The following is a 22,730-nucleotide window of genomic DNA, read 5'->3' as shown; positions in this document are numbered from 1 at the left end:
CTGTATTGGATTCGCTACTCCTTTCTTTGAGCTATTATGTTCTCTATCCTCTGGTGTGCCTCTTTTACTGTCGCAGTGGTTAATTCTATTCACTCAAAAAGCGATGATTTGTAAAAATTTGAACTCAGATCAAGAAGCAACTATATATATATATATATATATATATGGCCATAGTAAAGTTTTCCTATTTATGATTTTTTTGTGTAAATTCCCATAAAGAAAATATTTTCTAATTGTTCCTAACGGAGTAGTAAAAATTGTGATCTTAAAGTGCCACGATGTGACCGTGTATCAATTAAAATACATGAAATAGATATCGTTAGTAACCCAAATGATAAGCATGTTCCATGTTTTCAGTATAATTCAAATGATATTGAAGGGTAGCTTGAAAGAGACCTTAGACGAAGGAAATCAAAGCAACAACATTTTGTGGCAAAGGATTACTCTATTAGAGTACATATAGCTGGTAATATTGATTATAGAGTCTGAGTTGGTTAGAGCATTGCATCAGTGTCTGAAACAGCAATGGCCAAAACCTGCACACAAGTAAAATTCTTCACTTCACTACTTTGTGAATTGTGACAAAGCAAAATCTTACATCATCTAGCGCTGAAGAGTGTTTAGATACTATTAAGTTGAGCTTCTCAAAACTTGACAGGGACGTTTCATCAAGTGCATGGGCTAGATTATGCATATCTTTAATCCCAAAACTGTATGTTGTCTTCAATTTCCCCACTCTCTCTGTTAGTCCCTCTGTAACCTTCGACAATATGTTATAAAATGACATCGTAAATGAGGACTGCTTATATTAACAAGCAAATAGAGCCAAAACCAAAAGTCAAATTCTTGTTTACAGTCTTGTGTTAACTGCTTTGTAGTAGAAACAAAAAGCTACAATTGTTCTTCCATACTTCTTAGTTGTTGTTGTTGTTGTGAGACTGAATCCGAAACTGATCTATGTAGCATATGTATTTTCAAAGCTTGGAGTATCCTCAAAAGGGAATGGCCATAATAATCAGAAATAACAAAGTCCCATGGGATGGCCATGCATTTATGAAGCATGTAGAGGGAATTATTAATTTTCAGTTATCGATTTTCACCATGCATTTATAAAGCATATGGATTTTAACCATGCATTTATGAAGCATATACGTGGATTTATTATTTTTGAAGCTATGGGTTTGGCATTATGGATAGATTCATTACCTTACATCAAACAGCTTTGAGAGGTTTTATTCTTTTAAATTTATGAAAAGTTGACATTACCTTATCTTAAAGATTGCACCCTGGACGCGGTGACTTTTTTCCTTTCATGGTATTAGCATTATGTAAGGGTAACACAGGAAATCTCTCAACCAAAAAGAAACGGTGTCGGAATTTTTTTTGGGTAAGAATTTGACGATTATTTTTTTTCTTCAGAAAAACTGATCGTATAGGTGTTTGAATGGTTTTTATTTTTTTTTTTTTTTTTTTTTATGGTGGAAATGGATTCAGAACCATCAAAAACCACCTGGATACCCAAAATCCTAAAGTTTCACAGTTATGACCCAACTTTCCCAAAATTTCTGCCAGATTTTGACAAAAATCATGACTACTCTAAAAGAAACAGGTTGAATATGGAAAACCAGTGAAAAGACTTTTTACAAAGAAATATATTTATAGAGAAAAGGCAAGTGCACACACAACCACAAACTTGAAACAAGAAGGTATGTAGTAGATGGCCAAGAACCAAGCACATCAACAACCATTCAAAACACTCATATTCAGTAGTCATATAAACATCTCTTAAAACTTTCATCGTATAAGTCTCCAAAATCTAAAGATTTCTTCTAAACCACATTTGAGAATGTTCTTGAAAAAAAGAAAATTGTTGGTCAAGAAACTTTACATACCAGAGTGAACCATGAAAGCAATAACACTCACCTCAACTATTCCAATTGTTACATTTATTTTTTTAAGGTTAGCAGAACATTACATTTTACATGTGTTCACATTGTTCAGCCAAAAAAAGATTTAGAAACAAAATCCTCCTTCACAACCATTGATTGAACAAAAAAGATTTAGAAACATTGGTGGGAAATTTCCCATTCCAAAATACTGTATGAGATAATTTAATTAGGCCAAAATTACATAAATGCAAAAACATTTATATTAATAAATTTCCATACTATGCATGAAATATTTTAACTCTTATGAATTGTAACCTTTTAGTTGGGTTAACATACATGTTCAAGGAAATATTCTAGCAAGATTGTGCAATCACATTCCTCAATCTATTCACTAAAAAAAGTGGAGGGTAAAACCTAAACATAGATTTACTGATAAGGAGTAAAACCTAAAAAGCAAAAGTCATGACCTTGCCGATAATGGTATGATCGCTGTGTGTGAGAATACCTAATCCAGATTACAAACATAAGATATGCACTGTTTAGCAAAAGTGGGCACATATCAATTAAGTTAGTCCAACTCAAATATACATGTTTGATAAGATAGAAATTTTATATCAATTACACAAATGATCAAATAAGGTCAATGGGACCCAAAGGTACATCAAGCCACAATGACCATGTGGGAGCGATTAGGCATCTCCTAGAAGGGTAAATTACAGAGGTGAGTTGGACACCCCGAATTTCTATGTCGTCCATCTCCTTTATGATTGATTAAATACTGTACAAAACAAAATCCTATCGTATAACAGAGATATTTACATTTATTTTGATTCTTGTTTGCCAAAGAATATATGTACAAGTAAAAGCCAGGCCCCTACATGAATTGGTGGAAAACTGGCAGCTGCTTCACTAGTTTGCTGAAGTGACTGAATTGCCAGTCTCGGGCAGGAGAATTGTTTGAGTAGTTCTTGAAGAGTCCCAACTGTGAAGGATTATAAGAAGAGAACGAGCTTTCTTTTTTGCTTTAGGAGTACTAGATGTGAGAAGATTATAAAGACAAGGCATTAATGATGGCAATCTCAACAAACTATTTACAATTTTGTCACTTCCACTGCAACACAATGATAACAAAACATAAATAAATTGTCCTTGCATTTAGCTGAAGATGAACCCAATCTTAAACGGTTGACTATTAGAGGGATTGCAGAGGTTTCACTAACTGCAAGTAATCCTCTTAGCTCTCTTACAAGAACAACCAGAACACCAACTGCATATTTTCTAGTTTTTATCTAAGAATCCCTTTATAGAGGAAAAACTAGTGCAAGATTTGGAGGAAGTGGAGTGGTCACATGGGAGATTTAGCATAGTAGACCATCATGATGGATTTGATTTCTTGGAGAAATATTGACATTTCCTTACTTATGACACACTGAGCATGAGCAAGATTTGCTTTGATTTAAAAAGACTAGGTCCTTAATATCATGATAAATCCACAAGCACAAGATCTGAAATACAGAGAAGTCAAGCCAAAATAGAGTTGTGATCTGGGAAAACTATTGGGATGAAATCTAAGGGGGAGATGGGAAGAGTGACTGGGTGATTGAGAAATAAGTGTTATTAAGAATAAATTGCTTATAAACATAGTAAAGAAACCTTTCATCACTGATCAACAACCAACAAATCACATAGCATCTCAATATCACTCCAGAAACAAAGATCTGAGAAGGTGTTTGGAAGTATCAGACAACATCATAATGTATTGATGATAATCACAAAACCATGAACCAGTTACTTTTCTAAAAATACATTTGTCCATGTACATGGAATATATTACATTTGTGCATAAATTTGTCTCCCATACAAAAAACTATAATAATTGCATGTTGGGGAAAAATAAAACATTAATAGGTTCTTCTTTAGTGAAGGAACCATGCTATGATAGACCCCAGAAAAATGATAACAACAACCCATTCGCACAATGGGATTTATATTGATGGTGATCAATGATTTCTATTGCAGTGGATGGTGATCCCATGTCATATTTGACATCTACATATGTGCTTAAAAATGCTCTAGACATTATATCAGTGGACATCTTTTCAGTATCTGCAGAGCGATTGATGGTAAAATGTTGAAATTGAAAACTCCAATTTATTGCTTCCTTATGAAGAGGTTTTAAATTGTCCTTCCGAACCCAATAGATGCCTTTCATCTGATTACTTATCAACTCCGAGTTGGTGAAGACTTCAATATCATTGACATCATGTTGTTTTGCCTCTTTTAACCCTTCAACAAGGGCAATGTAATATGCATCATTGTTTGTCGTCATTCCAGGCACTTCTCTTTTTCCATGAAATAAATGATTTGTTGCCATATTGTAAAGGACGAATTTAATAACTGCTTGACCTGGATTTGGAAAGCAGGACACTTCAATGCATAAACGCCACTTTTGCACCATTTTTTACACTTCAAGAACCTGAAAAATAAGATAACAATAAATTCATGTTAAACAAGTAGACAATTATCTATTTTTTAATACTCAACATGTTTTTCAATCATATATAATTAAAAAAAGAAGATAATTTGTGTTCATTTACACTGCAACACTTTCAACACTGGCGACTATTCTGCAAAAAAACACATTTAACAATCACCACTTTATATTGATGAAATGCTCATTATAGGACCCAAATACATCTATGCGTTTTAAAATAAATGATACTAAATTAGGCTTATTTGGTGTTTGAATGCCATATGCAAACTCTAAAAATATTTATCCTTACTGACTGTCCATACACCAAAAACCACATAACCCTAGACTAACAGAGCATTGTCTAAGCAAAACATGATTCATGTATATGCCTTATGTGTGACAGAAATGCCATTTGTCATATAACATCACAAGAAATTTATTTAGCCACTCTACATGAATGGTTCCTTCACACGACACTGGTTAAAGGTTGAACTTCATCAACAACATTTGGAACAAATTTTCTATTACAATTGGGGGATAGGGTAGACTCTGAAGCTATCTTTGGGTTGAAGTAATAGCACTCCACCACTCTCCTACCGATATTAAGGGCAGTTTTGTGCTGTGCCTTGTGGATCATTGATGTTTGGGTGTCATGCCTTGTGGATCATCATAAACGCCACTTTTGCACCATTTTTTACACTTCAAGAACATGAAAAATAAGATAACAATAAATTCATGTTAAACAAGTAGACAATTATCTATTTCCTAATACTCAACATGTTTTTCAATCATATATAATTAAAAAAAGAAGATAATTTGTGTTCATTTACACTGCAACACTTTCAACACTGGCAACTATTCTGCAAAAAAACACATTTAACAATCACCACTTTATATAGATGAAATGCTCATTATAGGACCCAAATACATCTATGCGTTTTAAAATAAATGATACTGAATTAGGCTTATTTGGTGTTTGAATGCCATATGCAAACTCTAAAAATATTTATCCTTACTGACTGTCCATACACCAAAAACCACATAACCCTAAACTAACAGAGCATTGTCTAAGCAAAACATGATTCATGTATATGCCTTATGTGTGACAGAAATTCCATTTGTCATATAACATCATAAGAAATTTATTTAGCCACTCTACATGTTGGCATTATGTTTCTGGTATGGCTCTATGATTCATGTGTTGTACTTGATGGTAACTCATACAGGTGGCAATGCTCTGATCAGGCTCTCAAAATGTTGGAAATTAAGAGGTACGCAGGGGAATAGTTCAAAAGGTGCGTACCCGCAGGTACGCCGGCCAGGAAGTGCGTTCATACCCGCAGGTTACCCATTCATGAGGTGCGTACCTCCAGTTCACTCACTTCAAGGCAAAGAAGCGCGCTCACGTGGGGTTTCTTATGTTTGACCCTGGTATTTAGCCCGCCGTTCTTGATTCTATGGTTTTGGCCCGTGGTATAGGATCTATTTTAGCCCCGGTTTGGATCCCTTGTATTGGTTATTGATGGTTTTGTCCCATGGTGTGAATAAGGGCTTAACTATAAATAGGGAAGGAGATCACTTGGCTAATGCATCTTTTGCAAATTGAATATCTTAAGATCTGAAATATTGGGTTATCGGTTTAAAAGCTTGATCTATATAAAAGTGAAGTTGAAGGTGAATCTATGAAGGGTGATCTCTCGGGCGCATGATCAGATCTGGGCATCTGACTATCTGTGGCACACTGGGGGACTGCCAATTCGGCCCTAACCAGAGGTACGCAGGTGATTAACAGTGCAAGTGCGTGGGTACGCACAGCAGAAGAAGGCGCACTGCGTGGGTACGCAGAGCAGAAGAAGGCGCAGTGCGTGGGTACGCAGCGCGACAGAGGATCAGGTGCGGAGGCACAGTGAAAGTACGCGGCGCTACAGAAGCCGCAGGTGCGTAGATACGCGGCGCGATAGCATCTGAGAGTGCGTGGCCACAGTAGCAGTACGCGGCACGATAGCATCTGAGAGTGCGTGGCCACAGTAGCAGTACGCGGCGCGATAGAAGCAGTGGGTGCGTGGGCACAGTAAAGGTACGCGACGCATTTAAAGGAACAGTGCGTGGATACGCAGAGCAGTTCAAGGATCTCTGCGGGTATACGCAGAGGTGCAGAAGCTGAAGTGCGTAGCAACGCATGCCAGAGAAAGAAAAACTGCGTATCTGTATTAAGGCATTTATTTGACTGACTTTTCTCTGTTGATAAGGTGTTCTGGGTTTAGTTTACTGTTACTATTGATCTGGTTACTGCAGTTGACTGGGTGATTTACTTGTACTTGATGATCTCTTGATGTTTATGGATCCAGTTTGAAAATTTATGAAAAGTGGTCCTTGAAAGAAAAGAAGTAGGGGGGTTGTAGCTCCCTTCCAGGAGAGACTGGAAAACGAGAGAGAGTTGTAGCTCTCTGCAGGTTGCAGCCTGCGTACTGGTAAAGGATTGCACCAGTACAAAACCATTGTAAAAGGAGTTTCTAATTTGAAAGAAGATAGAGACATATTGCAGCAGGTGGTTTTCACCCACATTGGGTTTCCACCTTATATCTGGTGTTCTTTGGTGTGACTATCTGTTTTTCTTGTTCATGCTCATTATTTTTATGGTACTGACATGCAAAAATAATTCGAAGTATAAATAAGGAAGATTTATTAAAAGAACTTGATAATACTGATTCACCCCCCCCTCTCAGTATTATTTCCAACAATTGGTATCAGAGCAGGTCCTTCAGAGAAGCTTGATCGCTTGAAGGAAGATCATTCATCATGAGCAACTACGAGAGGGAAGCATCAATCAGGCCACCAATCTTTGATGGGACAAACTTCAATTATTGGAAGGTAAGAGTTACTACCTATCTTCAATCTCTTGGTACAGAAGTTTGGGATATTATAGATACAGGCTACACTTTTCCTTCAGCTACTCCTACAGATTCGGCCGAGAAGAAGAAATATGAAACAAATGATAAAGCAGTCAATACTCTGCTAGGATGCTTATCTCAAACAGAATTCGTAAAGGTTATGCAATATAAATCCGCAAAGGAAATATGGGACAAGATTGTCTTGAGCTACGAAGGAGATGAACAGGTAAAGCGTGCTAAACTTCAAACCCTCAGGATTCAGTATGAGAATCTCAGAATGTATAATGATGAAAGTGTGGCTAACTATTTTCTTCGGGTAGACGAGATTGTTAATTGCATGAAAAACTTGGGTGAAGAAATAAAAGAGGCTATTGTGGTTGAAAAAGTTTTAAGATCATTGTCCCCCAAGTTTGAATCTAAAGTGTCTGCAATAGAAGAAAAGGAAAATCTACGAATTCTTACTATGTCTCAGCTACACGGAATTATAACTGCTTATGAAATGAGAAAGGGAGGTCCATCAGACAGGAGAGAAGCTGCTTTCAAGGCTTCAGGCAAAGGAGACTACTATGAAGCAAGTCACGTGCCAGAAGAAGAAGAAGAATCAAATTTTGTCAGAAATCTTCAACGGGGTACTGGAAGGTTCAGAGGTAAGTTACCTTTCAAATGTTTTGCTTGTGGAAGAGTAGGTCATTATGCTGCGAAATGTCCTCATAAGGATAAGATTGACAAAGGAAAGGAACCTGCTAGATGGAGCAAGAAACAGAATGCAAATAAGAAAAACTACTACACTCATGAAGATAGTGATGGTCTATCAAATAGTGATGAAAATGAACGAGGTAATGACTATAAACTTTTAATGGCATTTGAAGATGATGATTACATGGATGCTATAGATGTGGATAGCTTTCATGAAGAAATTTCTAGACTCAAGACATGTATAGAAGAAAAGAATATGATCATTGATACTCTACAATTTCAGATTGATGAAAAAGAAAAATATCTTGAAAAGTTAGAAGGTGAAATTGTTGGTCTTAGAAAAGAGATTGAGAAAACAAAGGCTATTAATCTTAAGTTTGTCAAAGGATCTGAAACTCTGGATGAGATCATCAATGTACAACGTTCTCCACTAAACAAGACAGGTCTGGGGTATAATGGAGAAACTTCTCAAGCATCCACCTCAAAGAGTTATCTTGATGCAGCAAGAAGGAATGAGCAAAAGCACAATGGAGATCACCAGGTAAAGCAGGGACCAATTACAAACAAAGACTATCAGGTAAACCAGGGGCAATCCGTCTTAAGGATGAACAAAAGCTACAACCAGCCACAGGTAAAATCCTCTCAATTTGTTTCAAGAATGAATGACAATAGAAATTACAATCGTTTGGCCGGAAGATTTGATAACCGCAGAAGTTTCTTCAATGGACAATGCTTCTCTTGCCATAACTTTGGTCACAAAGCAGCTCAATGTGTTGCATATAAAACGATCATGACTAGAGAAGCTCAAAAACAAAGAAGTATGACCGAGATTACAAAAAGGACCTATAACAACTTTTCGGTTCTTGAAAATGAAGTTGAATGTTCTATTTGCAATAACTTTGGTCATGAAGATTCTGAATGCAGGAGCAGGTTTCAGCAGACAAAGGAACAAGCCTCAAGCACCAAAACATGGAGAATAAAGGAACCATAAACAGAAAGATGTGGGATAGCATTTTGTGCAGAGGGACAGGAAAATCTATGGTACATTGACAGTGGATGTTCGAAGCATATGACAGGTGATAAAGAAAAACTTGAATCATATTCTGCTTTAGAAAAGGGAAAGAAAGTTTCTTTTGGAAATGATACTCCTGCAGCTATAAAAGGAAAAGGCACTGCTCAGTTAAAAGAAAAGGTCAAAGCTGGAAATATTTTGTATGTTGATGGATTGAAGCATAATCTTCTGAGTGTCAGCCAGATGTGTGATTAAGGAACCGAAGTGATATTTAGATCAAATGGATGTCTTGTTCGTGATCTTGATACAGGTAAAACGGTGATCAAAGGTAAAAGAACTCCAAATAATCTATACATATTTGAAGAAGGACAACAACAATGCTATCTAAGCAAGGATGATGAACACTGGTTATGGCACCGGAGGTTGGGGCATCTAAGCTTTTCACAAATAAGGAAAGCATGCAAATATCAGGCAGTTCGCGGTCTTCCAGATATCAAAATTCCAGACAACACCATATGCAAATCATGTCAGTTTGGAAAGCAAACCAGAACTAACTTTCCAGAGAAGGAAGGATCAGCTAACATGCCTCTTGAGCTTGTACATACAGATGTATGTGGACCATTCAGGAAAAGGACACCTTGGGGAGAAGAATACTTGATATTATTCATTGACGATTTCTCCAGGTTTGTCTGGTTAGGACTTATGAAGCACAAAGATGAAGCATTCGAAAAATTCAAATCCTTTAAAGCCTTGGTTGAAAATGAATCAGGATACAAAATTAAGTGCCTCAGATCCGACAGAGGTGGGGAGTTTACCTCAAATGAATTTTTCGATTTCTGTGAAGAACATGGGATAAGAAGAGAATTCTATACAGCTAGAACTCCTCAGCGAAATGGAGTAGTGGAAAGAATGAACAGAACAGTCCAACAAATGGCTCGTGCTATGCTTGATGAGTCTGGAACTCCCACAACTTTCTGGGGTGAAGCTGCATATGCTGCGGTTGTTATTCTCAACAAAACAAATGTCCGGGTGAACAACACTCAAACTCCTCATGAGCTCTGGTATGGTGAGACTCCTTCGGTAAAGCACTTCAAAATCTTTGGGAGCAAATGCTATATTAAGAATACTAATGAGCAACTTGGCAAACTTGAACCTAGAGCAGATGAAGGCATTCTTCTTGGTTATTCTCCACACAGCAAAGCATACAAGTGCTACAATAAAAGACTTGGAAGAATTGTTGACAACATTGATGTAGTGGTTGATGAGAAGGGATACATTCCTAGGCAAGTAAATCATGAAGATATCGAAGAAGATGAAGACTACCCTCAAAGACAGAATGATGAAGAAGAAGAACCTCAAGAAGAACCAGAGGAGCAGATAAGGATAGAAGAGAAGACTCCATCCAGATATGTTCAGAAGAATCATCCAGAATCTCAGATTTTGGGGCAGAAAGAAGCAGGTGTACAAACAAGAAGAACAGTTGCAGAAGCTTCAAGCTATTTGGCATTACTCTCTTCCACTGAACCACAAAATGTGAAAGAGGCATGCAAAGATGAATGTTGGGTCAAAGCAATGGATGAAGAACTTGAGCAGATCGAAAAGAACAACACTTGGGAGCTGGTTCCTAGACCAAAGGATAAGAATGTTATAGGGACAAAATGGGTCTTCAAAAACAAATTGAATGAAAATGGAGAAGTAACTAGAAACAAGGCCAAACTTGTTTGTAAAGGGTATGCGCAGCAAGAAGGAATAGATTTTGAAGAAACCTTTGCTCCTGTTGCAAGACTTGAGGCCATCCGAATGTTCCTTGCTCTCTCAAGCTTTCAAAACTTCAAAGTATTTCAAATGGACGTGAAATCAGCCTTTCTGAATGGAGACTTGGAAGAAGAAGTATACATTGAGCAGCCAGATGGTTTCATTCTTGGAAATGATCCAAATCTTGTATGCAGATTGAAAAAGGCTCTCTATGGTCTCAAACAAGCTCCAAGGGCTTGGTACTATCGCTTGGACAAATATCTTCATCAACAAGGTTTTTCAAAAGGATCAGCAGATAGCAATCTTTATATAAAAGTTGAAAACGACAAATTGCTAATACTTGTTGTGTATGTAGATGACAATATCTTTGGGAGCAATGAAGAAGCTATGAGTCAAAGCTTTGCCTTGGTAATGCAGAAAGAATTCGAAATGTCCTTGCTGGGAGAACTGACATATTTTCTTGGTTTGCAAATCCAACAAAAGGAAGGAGGGATCTTTTTGTCTCAAACCAAGTATCTCAAGCAGATTTTGAAGAAATATGGCATGGAAGATGCAAAACCAGTATGTACACCCATGGTCATAGGATGTAGCCTCAGTGCAAATGATGAATCAACAGCAGTGCATCAACCAACCTACAGATCTATGATTGGAAGTCTACTTTATTTGACAGGTACCCGACCAGACATAATGCATGCAGTAGGAATAGTTGGAAGATTTCAGGCAAATCCAAAGGAAACTCATCTTCAGGCAGTAAAGAGAATCTTCAAATATCTTCAAGGAACTCAAAACTATGGCTTATGGTATCCTAGAGATACAGATCTCACACTTCATGCTTATACAGATGCAGATTGGGCCGGAAGTGTGGATGACAGGAAGAGCACAAGTGGTGGTGCATTCTTTATGGGTTCCAGATTATTATCTTGGTTCAGCAAGAAACAGAGTTCGATTGCCTTGTCTACAGCTGAAGCGGAATATGTTGCTGCTGCATCTTGCTGCACTCAACTCCTTTGGATGATGCAGACCTTGCAGGATTTTCAAGTCACTTGTATACCATCCATCTCCATCTTATGTGATAATACAAGTGCAATCAGCATTTCAAAGAACCCAGTCATGCATTCAAAGACCAAGCACATACCGATCAAGTATCATTTTCTCCGGGAACAAGTACTTGAACAAAAGGTCAAGTTGGAGTATGTTCCTTCTAAGGAACAAGTTGCTGATATACTCACCAAACCATTGCCCAGGGAGACCTTTGAATACCTCAGGCAAAAGCTAGGGGTTATTGATGCATCATCATGTTGTTGAATCTCTTTTGATTGACAGTTGTACGCAAGGTTCATCTGGGGTATATGCGTACACTTGCTGGGTTGCGGATTGGTCGAAGATCGAATGGCACAGGTTCAGGGGGAGCATATAATGCATTGTTGGCATTATGGAGGAAGTACATCATGGATGCTGGTCTGAATATTGCTGCAATATGTCTCTATCTCTTTCATGGTCATTTATGGTGTTTGGTGGATTATGGTTCTTCTTTGCAGATCTGGTTTATATTCAGGGGGAGCATGTTCTTAGGGGGAGCATAACCCTTTGCCCTTGATGTCAAAGGGGGAGAATGACGTTGAAGATTTTGAGGTTGCCATCAAGTCCAAAGGGGGAGATTGTTGGCATTATGTTTCTGGTATGGCTCTATGATTCATGTGTTGTACTTGATGGCAACTCATACAGGTGGCAATGCTCTGATCAGGCTCTCAAAATGTTGGAAATTAAGAGGTACGCAGGAGAATAGTTCAAAAGGTGCATACCCGCAGGTACGCCGGCCAGGAAGTGCGTTCATACCCGCAGGTTACCCGTTCATGAGGTGCGTACCCCCAGTTCACTCACTTCAAGGCAGAGAAGCGCACTCACGTGGGGTTTCTTATGTTTGGCCCGTGGTATTTAGCCCGCCGTTCTTGATTCTATGGTTTTGGCCCGTGGTATAGGATCTATTTTAGCCCCGGTTTGGATCCCTTGTATTGGTTATTGATGGTTTTGTCCCATGGTGTGAATAAGGGCTTAACTATAAATAGGGAAGGAGATCACTTGGCTAATGCATCTTTTGCAAATTGAATATCTTAAGATCTGAAATATTGGGTTATCGGTTTAAAAGCTTGATCTATATAAAAGTGAAGTTGAAGGTGAATCTATGAAGGGTGATCTCTCGGGCGCATGATCAGATCTGAGCATCTGACTATCTGTGGCACACTGGGGGACTGCCAATTCAGCCCTAACCAGAGGTATGCAGGTGATTAACAGTGCAAGCGCGTGGGTACACACAGTAGAAGAAGGCGCACTGCGTGGGTACGCAGAGCAGAAGAAGGCACAGTGCGTGGGTACACAGCGCGATAGAGGATCAGGTGCGGAGGCACAGTGAAAGTACGCGGCGCTACAGAAGCCGCAGGTGCGTAGATACGCGGCGCGATAACATCTGAGAGTGCGTGGCCACAGTAGCAGTACGCGACGCGATAGAAGCAGTGGGTGCGTGGGCACAGTAAAGGTACGCGACGCATTTGAAGGAACAGTGCGTGGATACGCAGAGCAGTTCAAGGATCTCTGCGGGTATACGCAGAGGTGCAGAAGCTGAAGTGCGTAGCAATGCATGCCAGAGAAAGAAAAACTGCGTATTTGTATTAAGGCATTTATTTGACTGACTTTTCTCTGTTGATAAGGTGTTCTGGGTTTAGTTTACTGTTACTATTGATCTGGTTACTGCAGTTGACTGGGTGATTTACTTGTACTTGATGATCTCTTGATGTTTATGGATCCAATTTGAAAATTTATGAAAAGTGGTCCTTGAAAGAAAAGAAGTAGGGGGGTTGTAGCTCCCTTCCAGGAGAGACTGGAAAACGAGACAGAGTTGTAGGTCTCTGCAGGTTGCAGCCTGCGTACTGGTAAAGGACTGCACCAGTACAAAACCATTGTAAAAGGAGTTTCTAATTTGAAAGAAGATAGAAACATATTGTAGCAGGTGGTTTTCACCCACATTGGGTTTCCACCTTATATCTGGTGTTCTTTGGTGTGACTATCTGTTTTTCTTGTTCATGCTCATTATTTTTATGGTACTAACATGCAAAAATAATTCGAAGTATAAATAAGGAAGATTTATTAAAAGAACTTGATAATACTGATTCACCCCCCCCTCTCAGTATTATTTCCAACATCAACATGTTTTTCAATCATATATAATTAAAAAAAGAAGATAATTTGTGTTCATTTACACTGCAACACTTTCAACACTGGCAACTATTCTGCAAAAAAACACATTTAACAATCACCACTTTATATAGATGAAATGCTCATTATAGGACCCAAATACATCTATGCGTTTTAAAATAAATGATACTGAATTAGGCTTATTTGGTGTTTGAATGCCATATGCAAACTCTAAAAATATTTATCCTTACTGACTGTCCATACACCAAAAACCACATAACCCTAGACTAACAGAGCATTGTCTAAGCAAAACATGATTCATGTATATGCCTTATGTGTAACAGAAATGCCATTTGTCATATAACATCACAAGAAATTTATTTAGCCACTCTACATGAATGGTTCCTTCACACGACACTGGTTAAAGGTTGAACTTCATCAACAACATTTGGAACAAATTTTCTATTACAATTGGGGGATAGGGTAGACTCTGAAGCTATCTTTGGGTTGAAGTAATAGCACTCCACCACTCTCCTACCGATATTATGGGTAGTTTTGTGCTGTGCCTTGTGGATCATTGATGTTTGGGTGTCATGCCTTGTGGATCATCTTTGGGTTTGATGTGATAGAATCTTCCTTAGTTCTGATACTAACATTGCAAGCAGTTTATGTGTAATGCCTTGTAGAGCATCTTTGAAATTGGCTCTGGCTTTGGCTTTTTCATTGCAAGCAATTACTGTTGTGAAGCCTTATAGAGCATCTTTGAAATTGGCTTTGGCTTTTGGTTGTCATCTATGTGATGTTGCAAGCCATTTTCAAACTCATGTAAATTTTGATGTTGCAGTGCATGCTGATGGCAATGTCGTGAAAATGCTTGTGGGGAATAAGTCTGATTTAGCTCATATAAGGGAAGTTCTTGTGGAAGATGGGAAGAAACTTGCTGAATCAGAGGGGTTGTTCTTCATTGAGACCTCGGCTCTGGATAATAGAAATGTATTGTCTGCATTCCAAATTGTGGTCAAGGAGATTTACACTAATGTGAGCAAGAAAATGCTGAATTCGGATTCCTATAAGTCTCAATTGTCCGAGATTTGAGGTGGCTATGAATGTTGTGTGTGCAGGTCTAAGAGAATGCATAACCCATTTGGACACCACCACCCTAAGCCCCAGCAGCCATATCAGGCTCCTCATGGGAGTCAGTATCCACAACCTATTCAAGGAGAGATTGTGAAGATATACTGTGAAGCCAATCCTGATTTCTTCTTGGCTGGTAGAAATGGCAGTGTTGTCATGGCTTCGGCAAATGAATCAGACCCAAGCCAGGTTGGTGACATCACTTTTTCTCTCTTTGAACAAGATCCAAATCAGTTTGGTGAGAGAGATTAGATTTTTATATGTATGTATGTGTGAACCAGACCCAAATCTGGTTGATGGTAGAGATTAAATTTTGCTCTCTGTTTTTGTAAACAACCCAAACACAAACAAGGTTTGTGACAGAGATTAGTATTTGCTGTGCGTATGTGAAATGATTGGTCGATTATATGTTTTTGATCCGCAGCAATGGATCATGGATACTTCATGGAGTGTGAAGGCCAAGGACGATGAAGGATTTCCTGCATTTGCCCTTGTAAACAAAGCTACAGGCCAGGCATTGAGGCATGGACGTGCAAAGAAGGATAAGGTCAGTTTTGTCATACTATCAGGGACAAATGAAGCTTTGAATGAAAGCAGGTTAAACCAGATTTAATGAGTAAAATTCTGGGAGAGACATTTCACAAGTTTTAAGCAAAAACTTGAATGAATTTAAACAAAGTCATCTGCAAATGTGATGTTTGTTTTGCCTATTTCAATTCCAAAGGCAAACAGGTCAGTATTAATCTGGAATTTGTGAGCTGTGTTCCATAAAACCAATATACCAGTCATTATCTTCGAGTTCCTGCAGAACAAACATTAGATATACCAGCCGATGAATGACTGCTACTGCATAGAGTAGGCTAAACAAAAGACTAAAAACAACAATTTTTGGCCACAATTCTAAAGTGATTCTGGCAGACTGGGAAGCTTTTAGGTTACTGTCTGGTAGTGGTTCAAAGCTCGAGTATACATGGCTCACCCTAGAATGACATTGAGGTCTTCCTATCCATTTCAGTGATGGCTCTTATGTGTTGAAGAACATCCTTTTGAGTCCCTTTTCTTGGTCTAGATTTGTGATTCTGGTTTCTCAATTGATGTCTAGTGCCATTGGTGTGTCCTCCATCCATCTTTGGCCTTCCTTGGTTGTATATCTGGCTATAACATGTGCTTTGGCCAACCCACTTGGATCCCTCCCTTTTTTATTAGGATCTACCTTGGGCCTCATGCACTTGTTAGGGTATTAGTTGAGGAACCTCCTTTGAGTCCCCCAAACGTCCCTAATCCATTAGAGCATACTGTTTGAGGCACACACTTAATTAGATTTCCTATAACTTAGTGGTCTAGGCATGCACTCCAAATTGTAGATTGTTTTAAGACTACCACACCTGTTTCCAGCTTCCACACTTTCCTGCATTACAGAGAGTGGGCTTTTTGGAAATTACCTATGGTTAGGCCCATTTGACTATGTACATTCGGTCAAAATCTATCATTTGACTCTTTTAAAAAAGCCGCCTATCCAACGGTCTCTATTCTCACTCTTGGAAATACCAAAATTGTCGATTTGAACACTCTGCAATGATCTCATGATCTCCTTCCTCTCTTGGGCTTGCTGGTGTTTGTTGTCTCTATGAACCCTCCACCTATTTGGAGGTTTCTACAGTTGTTCTCTTCCTCTCCTTTTAGCTTAACCCTCCATTTGCTGCTTAGGTTAGTTTGATTGAGTTGTTGACATGGTCCCTTATTCACATCTAGTCATCCAATCTCTCCTACTTAAAGGGAGTTCAATGCAAATCTTTGGATGAGGAGATAACCTTCACAACTGAGGGCATACGGGTCATGCATACTTTCATTTTCCTAATTCATCTTTAGTTGTGTAATTTGTTTGTTGCTATTGTTCATTTCATTAGGAGATAGCATATCTAAACTTGTTTTCAAAATGTGAGAAGTGCTATACAAGTACATAGAGTAGGGTCTAGACTCTAACCCTCTTTGCTACTTCTTGTTTGACTCTTTTCCTTTAAGCCCTTGTAGCTTGTGATAGACTTACAGTATATGGGGGCTAGATGAATTCCGCAATATTCCCGAAAATATAATTGAGTTAAATTACTGAAACGACTAGTTAAATTTTGAGTTAAATTGTTTTGGAAGCGTTCACATGAATATGTACATGATGCTTTCTCTTTCTTTTCATTTGGCGCTTCACTTGGCTTATATTCGTCCTCTCGGCCCTTAGTTCTGCTTCTCTGCCAACAACAGGGATCTGCTTTTGAATTAATGTGATCAAACTATTGTGAGGCTTTTCTGACATGACATGAAATTTAATTTATGATTTTTCTTAAAAGTGGGGGGTTTGTCTCTTTACAAAGCAAGGGCGTATATGGTTACAACAAATTCTCGAATTTCTGAAAGTAGTTAATCATGAAAATAATACTCCTAAATTTTTTCCGCAAGGTTTACTGATCTTGAACATCATTTTGGAGATGTGGCTAAAGTAATATTCCTCTGTTGTTTTACTAAAAGATTAACCGATTTCTCCCTGGTCTGAGTTTTGCTAAAAAAGCCTGTGCATTGCTCAGGAAATTCTCTGTTCTAAGTATCGTTTTCTTCAACTTTCAGCTCTTACTATTCAAGATAGGTGATGTCAAATCCTTGTTAACATAGGTGATGTCAAATCCTTGTTAACATTTTAGATGGGACAATTTATTTTTATACTGATCAATTTGTAAAATTGTCATTAGCATACATATCTGCATTTTACCACTGAGCAAACTGCCTCTCATTTCAAGCATGCATGCAGTAGACTAGTAGGATACTTCATGGAAACCGGGTTCGGGTGAGATGGAAGTTCTTTCTTCTAGAACCATATTTGTTTGCTGTGCATTCTTAGTAAACATTAACAGCCAATCAAGGGGCTGTGAGCTAATGATGGGCTACTTGCATTTCCATCTTATCCATTGAATTTTACATTATTCCCATTTAATGAATAAGATGGAAATGCAGTAAGCTAATGATTTGTTGCTCACTGTCTAATGGTAAGAGTTTGCCATGCATTATTGCCTTTACATCTTTTTTCAAAGATGATGATTATCTCGACAGAATTTTATACCTCTTACGAGATGAAAAATTAATTTTTAAAATTTAGGTGTTTTTGGGAACATATGGTTCTTTTCAGGCCATGATCCTATTTGTTTGTTGTGCATTATTGCATTTACATTTTTCCAAATGTAATGATCATCTAGATAGAGTTCTACAAGTCTCAGGATATGAAGAGATGGTTTCGAAATTTATGTTTATTTTTATTTTTTTTTGATCCTTATGGTTCTTTTTAGGCGATGGCCCATCACGGGCTTGATATTAGCGAATATCCTTTTTATTTTTATTAAGGAAAAAATGTGCAGGCTTTTTAACTCCGGAGAGATTTTCTGTAAACGAAAATGACATTTCTGTGCTTGATATTGCATTAAATTCTATGGCTAGTTTCTGGTAAATGATCTGTAATTGGCTTAGTGCATTTTTGAGTTTTGATGTCAAAAATTGATAAGTAAACTTTCAAAACTCTCGGGACATTCTACTAAAATCATAACAATTGTGAGCTGGAACTATATTTCCTTGGGGCTTTGAGCACAATTTCACTTCGAAGTCACTGTGGAAAGGGTGTTGTCAATAACTTTTTAGTAAAATAAGGTCGAAGTTCCGGCAGTGTTGATGACTTCGCCATATCATTCTAGTCTTCATAGACTTTTCTTTTTGTTTCAATTTTATGCCACGCCCTTTTGCACAAGTCCAATGCCTCCTTAATGTGTGTAAAGTATGTGTTCCATTTTGTATTTTACAAGAATTTTTTTTATATAAAGTTCCTTAACATTCTAGTCATCAGATCCTTGACATGCTAGTGCAGGTTAATGGCGGGCTATCTTCTTCTCATGTCCTTTTCCTTCATGTCATTTGGAAAAACTCGTAATTTCATATATTATTTTTTCCTGCGACTCTTTTCCTGTGACTCTTTTCCTTGCTCTTTCCCCTTCCATTGTTCAATTTGTTTTCTACTCTCCCCTTTCGTTGTTTAAATTGTTTGTCACCATGAGGATTCTGCCTAGGCTCAGATTCATTGACATCAATTATTAAGTCCCTCCCTAGTGGCTTGCCTCATCCTAAAAGATCTGTTTATAGATTGCTTGTTAGTGCCTTATGCGATCCCTTTTTAGGTTGCCCATTAATGCTCTATGCTTCCCTATTTGCCTTCCATTTTAACTTTTCCTATCAACTGCCCCCTACTTGGTTGCTAGCTCTCTCTTTCAAAGCTCCTGCTTCCTCTAAGTTATATCTTAGAACATCAAACTACAAGGTGAAAATTCTTTGGTCCTTTAAAGAAATTGTTGACATATCAAGAAGGTTGCCCATTATTGCCTTATGCTTCATTATTCTCCATCCGTTCTAATTTCTCCCCTCAACTGCCCCTCTTTACTTGGTTGCTAGCTCTCTCTTTCGAAGCTCCTACTTCGTCTCTATCTTTTTCTATCAAGCTACAGGGTGGAAATCCTATGCTCCTTTAAGGAAATCCTTGACATATCAAGACAGAGGTATTGACAATGAATGCTATGACTCATCAAAGGTTGAGATGAGTGAAGAAATCTTATCATTGGTTAGTTTGAGGATTTTGAAGCAGTCTAGATATTGGGGCTAGATCTGTGTTAGACCAATTTTGTGCGAGTGATATTTTTTCTTTCTTCAGGAAACTAGGGTGGAAGGAAGCCAACTGTAAGTGTCCAGTTAAATCTGGTTCTAGAAAACGGATATTTGTTGGGGAGTAAAGCATATTGATATATTAATTGAATATCTTCTTCATGTCTTCTGTGATGGTGAGTTTCAGGAACATGCTCTGACTAATTGTTTCACATCCTTTATAGTTTCAAGTTATGATTTGGAGTATAGAAACAGTTCAGCATCAGCATCAGCACCAGCACCAGCACCATCAAATATCACACCACTTCAGTCTCCCCTAGGCCTTTCCTCAGTTGGCAGCCCAGACACATCTTATACAACTAGTTCCAGAGGTTCACCTCCAAAGCAATCCATATCCCCTGATGCTCTACCAGCTAATCCTAATTCCACTAGTGATGCAACCCATTTAAACTCATTTTTTCTGCACAGTGCCCTCTCATTTATAGTCGCTATTGCCATTCTTACAATTATCATTTAATTTATTTTTGTGCAATGAAGATGTCTCCGAAGTCTGGGGACATGAATTTTTTATCACAGAACATAATTCTTCTGAGGGACCGCAGACATTAGCTCTGTTGCCATTAACAAAGGTTCAGTAGTCTGCTGCAATTCTGGTATTATAAAATCAGTTTATAATATTTGTAATGAAATGTTCTTTATTTTTTATTACAGGAATATAGAGAACAATAATTTCAGCGGTGCAATTCCTGCCAATCTTTTGCTCCATTGTTCGTTGAAATTCAGGTATTATATTTCCACACAAATTCCTTTTCAAGATATTTTCCAGATCAAGAATTTTTCATATTTTATCGCAAAGCGGAACAGATCAGGGAAATTGGCCTGTATCTGCCAAGCCTTCTGATTCCATAAGGAGTTTGTGTTACATTTGATAGGAAGATCTGGTGATCCAGCGGCTGGACCACCTGGAAATACTGGTGGATTTATGGGCTTGTAAAGCACGAGTGCTTTCAAAGAAAAACTGATTAGAATGACAATCAGTGAGGGCGAAAGATCCACCCAGCTTCGAGGTCAAAGTGAAGGCTATGCAGAACGCCACAAGCGTGCAAATGCAGAGACAATGTTTTTTGTTATAAAGTCTCAGAGAAAAGGGAACGTGGTGAATAGTAATAAACAAGAAGTGTGGACGAGCAGTTGTAGAGGAAATAGAATATTAGTTGCAGCTTACAGTGAATCCTGTCATAGCCGGAGTGTGAATGTTTCTTGTCCAATTTTCTTATTCTTCTCGGTAAATTTATCACTCTACTCCTAAATGCATACTGTCATAATTTACGGGCTTGTAAAGCACGAGTGCTTTTTCATCATTAGGGACCGCAGACATTGGCTCTGTTGCCATTAACAAAGGTTCAGTAGTCTGCTGCAATTCTGGTATTTGGATTGGCTGCGGTAATTCTGATGTTTCAACTGGAAAACCCCCTTGCATCTATACACATTGTTGATCCCCACAGAAGATTGGCAAATCCTGGAGATTTCAAGCACTTTATCCATAAAAGAACAAGAAAGAAAGAAATAAATCCAAAACTGACATTTGCAATTCTGCAAAATAATCCGAAACTGTTCCTGATTTTTCCATGCAAACTGTTGAACTTTTACAAATAATTCAGGGTTTTAATGGCTCCAAACTGGCGGTTAATATGACTGAGGAAATTTAAACAGCCGAACAAACCTGATACTTCAATAACAAATGACATTTTTTTGGGTATGGTGTGTTAGTCCAGTGTACCTGGGTGGCGAGCAGCAGAGCGGAGGAAGGTGAGTGACGAATTGCAGAGCGGGAGGCGCCGAGTCGAGGAGGAAGGTGAGTGAGCAGCCCGCCATGCGGCAATTCCTCCATTTCGAGTTGGCAAGGGCATTATTCCTCTGCCGCGGCGATCTATCAGGATTGCCAGCTTCGATCCGATCTGCATGCAAAAATTAGGAAGTGAATGCGGAGCGTGGCGGAGCCAGGGGTTAAATTTGACGGGTGACACCCATCAAGGAATTTTTTTGTTACGTTTTTATTTTTAAACTGGCCATGTATGACTTTTAAAATTTATTTGTACAAGTTTCATCTAATTTTAAATTATACTTATAATTGTTCAAATTTTCCATTCTTTGTTGTACCATTCGGTTCAAGTCTCATTGCTACACTTTGTTTTGAGACCTGCTGTAAAAATTTTCAACAAATTTTCCAGATTGTTAAAATGTTCTAAGTTTTTTTTGTTTAAAATGGAAATAGTGATAAAATAGAAGGGAAATATATATAGAAACAACAAAAAATAATATGCAGGATACCACAAATAGTAATTTTTGTGAAATAATGTTGATATTCACTGCTGGTATTCATGGCAAGTAAATTATTCATCCCTCCCAGTTGTGAAGAAGTTGTGAATAATCAATGACAATGGTAGTCAGGGGTTAAATTTGAATAATGAATATATAATCAAATTAAGAAATTGTTTACATGAATTCTACACTTTCTACACTTTAGACAAAGAAGAAAGCAAAATACAAAAATACAATCTAAAACAAAGTAAACTAAAAAACAAATTATCAAGCATTAAAATTGAACTAAGCTAAACTAACACAGATTGGAAAAACTCATAATGAGAGCCAAAATTGGCACTCCTGTAGCATTTGAGGTTAAGAAAAATAGCTGTAGTTTAAAACTTAATTACTATTTAAAACTACACTAAAATAATTTAATTACAGTTTAATTTTAAACTAATTTTAAGGCAAATAATTTATAAATTTAAATTTATATGATTTCTTTTAAGGAATATAATCTATAAACGATTTTATATTAAACATTTCATAATCATAATTGCCCACAAGCAAATATCTGGAAAAATTCAAAATAAACACAGATTTGACCATTTAAAATGCAATTCGACACCAAACCTAGATTGACTCAAAATGCAATTCGACACCAAACCTAGATTGACTCTCTTTTCTTTTGTTTCTGCAATTAC

At 37.8% G+C, this 22,730-nt stretch overlaps 1 long non-coding RNA gene and 1 pseudogene across 2 annotated transcripts; one reads left to right on the top strand and one right to left on the bottom strand.

The window, feature by feature from the left end:
- Positions 1-3,677: 3,677 nt before the first annotated feature.
- On the bottom strand, positions 3,678-21,762 carry LOC149186314 (uncharacterized). Its single transcript, XR_016255692.1, has 2 exons — positions 21,503-21,762; positions 3,678-4,365 (listed from the first exon to the last, which is right to left on the bottom strand). It is a non-coding gene; the product is annotated as an uncharacterized LOC149186314 (long non-coding RNA).
- Positions 14,984-15,652, top strand: LOC149186315 (ricin B-like lectin R40G3 pseudogene; annotated as a pseudogene). Its single transcript, XR_016256029.1, has 2 exons — positions 14,984-15,228; positions 15,464-15,652. The product of XR_016256029.1 is annotated as a ricin B-like lectin R40G3 pseudogene (transcript).
- Positions 21,763-22,730: the final 968 nt, after the last annotated feature.

Source organism: Pinus tabuliformis, chromosome 3_1 (assembly GCF_031772625.1).
Source record: "Pinus tabuliformis cultivar Carrire ecotype Pingquan chromosome 3_1, CPIR1, whole genome shotgun sequence".
Classification (NCBI taxonomy): domain Eukaryota; kingdom Viridiplantae; phylum Streptophyta; class Pinopsida; order Pinales; family Pinaceae; genus Pinus; species Pinus tabuliformis.
Note: the sequence above shows the minus strand (reverse complement) of the source record. Positions and strands in the feature narration are given on the sequence as shown.